Source organism: Mus pahari, chromosome 10 (assembly GCF_900095145.1).
Source record: "Mus pahari chromosome 10, PAHARI_EIJ_v1.1, whole genome shotgun sequence".
Lineage (NCBI taxonomy): Eukaryota > Metazoa > Chordata > Mammalia > Rodentia > Muridae > Mus > Mus pahari.
Genome location: NC_034599.1, coordinates 37,579,725 through 37,585,724, shown reverse-complemented (window position 1 = coordinate 37,585,724; position 6,000 = coordinate 37,579,725). Strand labels below are relative to the sequence as shown.

Below are 6,000 nucleotides of genomic sequence, written 5' to 3'. Positions count from 1 at the left end.
CTACACATCACATGTGAGCTCCCTACACATCACATGTGAGCTCTCTACACATCACATGTGAGCTCCCTACACATGTGAGCTCTCTACAGTGTAGGAACACTTTCCCCCAGTGCTTCAGCTGTCAGGGCTTTAAACTTTTGCTTATGTGTGAGGTCACTGAGATTTTCATTTTTGTCTGGCTTATCAAGGGTGAGCAACTTTTCCATAATTTTATTACTCAGTTGAGAGTGGTCTCCTGTTAAATACTTGTTCATGTCTTTTATCCATTTTCCCCATTGGATTTTAATATAAAAAAAAAAACCAATTCTTTGTATTTTATGTATATTGCATAATCTTCTTCCAGTTTTAGGTGTGTCTTTTATGTTTTTAATGCCTTTTGATGATCAAAAGCTTTTAATTTTACTGTCAACTCCTTTCTGTGTTGGAGATGTTTTGTTGTGAAGTTTCAAAGTCAAGGGCATAGAGCAGTTCTTAGGAGGAGTGTCTGTCTGTCTCTGGAGGAGTGGCTCTGGGAGGAGTGTCTGTCAGCCTCTGGGGGAGTGGCTTTAGGAGGAGAGCCTGTCTGCCTCTGGGGGAGTGGCTTTAGGAGGAGAGCCTGTCTCCCTCTGGGGGAGGGGCTTGCTTTTGGGTTTTGTCTGGAGTTGGGTTTTTCCTGCGCTCTGAAGTTGGCATCCAGTTTCTTTTCTATCCCCTTTTTCTTTATCCTCAGACCTATACCCACTGTTTCAGGATTAATTATTGACTGCTTTTAAGTTTTTCCAGCTGGTTTCTCTGCCCCTTCATGCATTATTTACGTGGGCCTGGTTTCTCTTTTCTTGGCCTATTCTTTCCCTGGAGTTGTTCTCAAACACAGTGTCGTTGGTTTTGTTGTTCTCAGTGTTTTTCTGCAAAGTCACCTTGAGTTTGTGGATATAGACTAGAAGTTCCTCCAGGAAGCACAGGTTAGTTCCTGTGAGCTTGTGATCCTGGAGACATGCCCTGTCAAATGAGCAATGACAATACATGGCCTTCTTCTTCATTTATCTGTTTTAAGCCATCTGTTTATTCACTTGGTTCCCAGTGAATTCACCACACTGTGGTTTATGTCTGAATGAGACTGCCTAATGGGCATGTTTCCTCCACAAGGTACGGAGAGCCTCCCGTGTCTTAGGAACAAATACCATTTTAGTATTCATCTTGAAAGACTTCTTAAATAGCTACATCAGATGCACAAAACCCATAAAAAAAAATAACATTTAGTAGATCCCCAAATGAGCTTGTTTACAGAGCTAGAACCAGAAGTCGGAGCTCCACCCTGTCTGTCTCAGCTGCAGGTACTCACTCCATAACTCCTACTGTGGACCCTCTGCAGGTACCCACAAGTAACTACAGACATTCTGAATGTTGACTTGCAGATGCATTTGGCAAACAGATGGATCCGAGACCTGGAAGCCATGCAGAATGGGTTGGGAAGTGTTGGAGATAATCTTTTAGGAGATTATTAGCATTAGAGCTGCTGGCCTTGCCATACACATCTCAGAGGTGTTTATCAGAAGAGAGTCACTTAGTGCAGTGACGTCCACATTGCTAAGTTTCCTGATTGACTTATGGCATTATTGCAGTAAAAAGGCTTTCTTTTCTTGAAGATACTTTTATTATGTTGATAATCATGGCATTGTCACTTAGTCCATAGGCTTGGATCAAATTAGGAAAAATTTCAATTTCTACTTTTTGAAAACAAGTCTAAATTATTTAATCCTTATTGTAGTAACTCAGTGAGATCATATCTTTCATGATCATCATTAATAATTTAAGGCCTAAATTTTATAAAGGCAAGTACCCTTTGTGAAAGGATATCTTTCATTCATTTAGCAATGTGTGTTCTCATGAAACTTAGTAATGATTACAAGAAATGTATAGATGGAGATTTTATCCTTCACAGATCAAATCTCTTCTAAGTGCATTTTTAGACTTACCTATTTTATCCTTCAGGTAAAGGTGGCAGAAAGTCATCCAGTTAACAAGGATGGCATTGTAAACTGCAGACATTTTACTGTTTGGTCTCACTGTTTGGCAGCAGTCAGCATAGTCCTGGGCCCTAAGTAGCCAGATCGAATCTACTGTGCAGTAATCATAAGTAAGGCGCGCAGAACTCTGACTGCCATGCTCACTCAAAGGTGATGCTAGGTAGTGGTCGGGTAGTAGATGGACTGGGCACTGGTGTTTCAGTGCTAACTGCTCCATTCATCCTCCAGCAGTTCCTGGATCTCTTCTCTGCGGCTTGACTGCAGCCACAGCGACGGTGGACTCTCATCATCAGCTGCAATCAATCTAGCTGCGGAGTCAGCACTCCCCACCACCAGCAGCAGTGCTGTAGTGGGAGACTGGAAGGAGCGGGTGACTTTGTTTCCCCGTGTAAACTTGGCCGTACTCTGTCTGTACATGGCTGTTGTAACATCTGGCGGCCCCTGGTTATCAGAGTGCTTTGGTATCTCCGGAAGGCTGCCGGGCGATAGGCTAGCGTCTGTTCCTGATGAGACTGGGCCTTCTCATGGCAGCTCAGAGATAATAACGAGAGAGGCTGTAGGCAGTTAGGTAATGACCTTAAACTTGGGTGCTCACAGCTACAAGAAAATGTGTATTAGCAATCCGTTCAGAGGGTGACCTCTGCACGGCTGTGGAAAGACAGAGGAGTGGCCCTCCTTTAGTGACTGGCTAAGCCGGGCTACCGTTTTGTGTTCAGATTTGGAGACTTTGATGTAGTTACAATAAGAATTTTGGCTACAGTCAGTTTCATACATTTTAGCAGGTCTATTTCTGGGACTTGCATGTGGTGCTGTATTCTGTTGACATGAAATATTATTTTTTTTAATGAAGTCAGTGTGACTCAGCAAGATTAGGTACAGCAAGGATGACTTAGCATACTACTGTGGCCCCACAAACCTGAGCAAATCCCCTCAGTTTCCCAGGCTGTAAATACAGATTAAGTGTCAGTGTGTTTTTCAGAGAGTGGCTGTGTGAAGTTCTAGGCTTTAAAATGATCATTAATCTCAGTGTGGAGACACTGGTGTGGCGACATGGCTTCAGGAGTAAACGTGTCTAACCCTGCTCTGAGTAAGTTCAGTGATAGAACCCTGGGATTTCCCTGGGTGACAGCTCTGGCTGGGCATTGATTTGTTTGGGAAGGAGTTGGTCACGGGGGCTTAAGGGGGTCGCTTTGGAGGTGTTCGAGTAAAGAGTAGTAAATGCTACCCTTTGTGGTGGTGGTGGCCGCTGAGTCTCTGGGCAGTGTTTTCTGTTTCAGCGTGTCTAATGGGACACAGCCAGTTGGTTTGCAGCATATTTAGTCATTGAGGAACTATAAACATTAGGAAGTATTTAGAAATTAATACTTTGAAACAGTTTCACATGAAGAGGCACTTTGTTCTGTTTCCCGTCCTGGGGCAGTACGCTGGGTAGGCCTTTCAGTGCTGTGCTGGAATATACTGGACAACACGCATGCCTGTCAGCCCTGCTTGCTGATGTGTACCGGTAGCTAAGACACACTATGTGTGTCTTGTGTGCAATATGGCTCCCAGTAGAAAATGCAGAGAGCTCCCTGGTTACACACAGCCGTGGTTTCTACACCTCTGATGTCACTAAGTCAAGGACAGGAATTTTAGTCAAGTAGTCTAAGGTTTGTGCTGCTTGTAAGGAGACCTGCGGTGCTACAAAAGTCCAGGAACTCACGTTCTCACACTGCATCTGCTCACGTTTGAACGACTCGTATGCATTAGGAAAGCATGATGCGGTGCACTTAAGTCTAAGATGCTGTGTGGAGTGCACTTGACAGAGGCTTTGCGAATAGGATGATTGACTGCGGGATCGGTGTGAGATCACAGTGGCATGGCGTGGGCTGGTGATGGTCTGTCAACCAGACATGCCCTGCATTAGAGTGTGAAGAGTTAAAAAGCTGACTAACCTTGTCTCTGCAGGGTAGCTCTAAAAATTTGTTAGACTTGATAGATTTTTCTTACTTCATCCAAAGAGGGCATCTAGTAGATACATTACATAATGCCCAGAGTTAACAGGTAGAATAGAAGGTGTCCATAGCTTCAGTACAGACTAAACTGGGGTGCCATAGAGAAGAGCCCCAACCTGGTTACTGCTGTGGACCATCTTTGAGGTGTTCATTCTGAAGACATGGCCGCTGTCCATGGCTTCCACTGTAACAGCTCATTAATGGGGTAAAATTCCCTGACAGGGATGTTGTATGTATGTATGGACACAGAAAGTTTTTCATGAACTTCAGGCAAATTCTAAAATTATATGTCTAAAAGCCACGTAATCTTTGAGTAGAAAATACTATCTCCATAGCCTGGAAAATGTGGTCTGGACGGACACGTAAGGTGCATTCTCCTGCTCCGTCTGCTTGCTAAATAGGTCACTGATGTCTTCTGGTATGGTGTGACTTCCAATAGGAGAGGCTTTTGGCTGCACTTACTGCCCTGGCCAGCTCAGCTATCAGAAGGAGTGCTCCACAGCAGGAGTTACAGGGAGTGTGGCACCGACAGGACCGTCTGCTTACTTTCAAATGAAGGTTTTAAAAATTCAGATCAGATAATGTACTTTTAAAAACCAATAAGGTGATTAACTGACTCTCATCTTTAGAGTCTTAAGGCCTTTTCTGGAGGAAACATATAGAACATATCCATACGTTGTCCTAGAGTGATTGTGTTTCAGTGGGATGCACTCGTGCTATGGATCAGAACCACTTTTCAGAAAATGAATCAAGGGAAAACCTGAAGCTTCCTAGAATACAATGTTGAAGGTTTGGGATCAAAAACAGAGAGGGAGAGGGAGAGGGAGAGGGAGGAGAGGGAGAGGGAGAGGGAGAGGGAGAAGTGGGAGGGAGAGGGGAGGGAAGGGGGAGGGGGAGAGGGAGATGCTTTCCCTGATGTGAGCCAATTCAGGTTGCCCCACCCTGGAAGGATCTAAAGATCCCCATCATTTTGACTTCTGTGCAGGATCGGGAACTCTATCTTTGTGTTGGGTCCACAGTGTTCTATGAAAATTATCCTTATATTTCCACAGGGTAACCTGTGGCTTGAACAAGGCCAGCATGCTCTGACATCTTCTTGAGCAGTCATCTGCACCCCATCCCCCATCCCTGTGTGCTAACAGCATTGGTAATGTTTCAGTCTGCCTGCCTGGTCGTGTCCCTTTGTCTCTTATTCTTGGAATGTTCTTCTCCAACTCCCTCTTCTGCTAGATGGGCCAGGATTCACTCCAATAGTTAACACTTTCCTGCGGTTTTTAAAAATACATTTAGTTTTATGTGTATTCATGTGTGCCCAGAAGAGAGAGGGAGAGGGAGAGGGAGAGGGAGAGAGGGAGAGAGAGAGGGAGAGGGAGAGAGAGAGAGGGAGAGGGAGAGGGAGAGGGAGAGAGGGAGAGAGACAGAGAGAGAGAGAGAGAGAGAGAGAGAGAGAGAGCGCACTTCATGTGTGCAGGACCTTGTAGGTCACATGAGACCCTGGCTCCCTCAGAACCAGAGTTAAGAGACAGTTGTGAGCTACTGCATGGATGCTGGTAACTGAACCCAGGTCCTCTGCAAGAACAGGAAGTGCTCTTAACTACTGAACAGTCTCTCCTACCCCCACTTTACTCTTTCTCTGTGACCTGTTTATCCACTTTTTACCCCAAGTATTTCCTTCTAAGTGGGAATGCCCAGATGTCAGAGTCTAAGTTTTCTCTCTTGTCCCTTTGTGCAGTGCTCGGCCCTGACTCTGCCTCTGGTATATGTGACTTCATTGATTCCCACTAAGTGGAAATACTCAGTGGAAGTGCCCACTCAATACATAATGAGCAGGCAGACTCGCCTCCTCAGGGCGATGTGGTGAAGGTCAGAAAGAAGTCACAGGGAAAAGGAAGGGCATTTGTTCACCTCCTCCCGACAGCCTGTGAGAGATCCCTGTTGTCAGTCTGACTGCTGAAGGAAGCACCACTGCTGTGAACCATCATCTAAGCAAGAGAACCTCG

General features: G+C 45.1%; 1 protein-coding gene across 2 annotated transcripts in view; it reads left to right on the top strand.

Annotated features, from left to right (window-relative positions):
- Tbcel (tubulin folding cofactor E like) overlaps positions 1–6,000 on the top strand; it is an 85,404-nt gene that overhangs the window by 33,688 nt on the left and 45,716 nt on the right. The gene's annotated exons all lie outside the window — the stretch shown is intronic.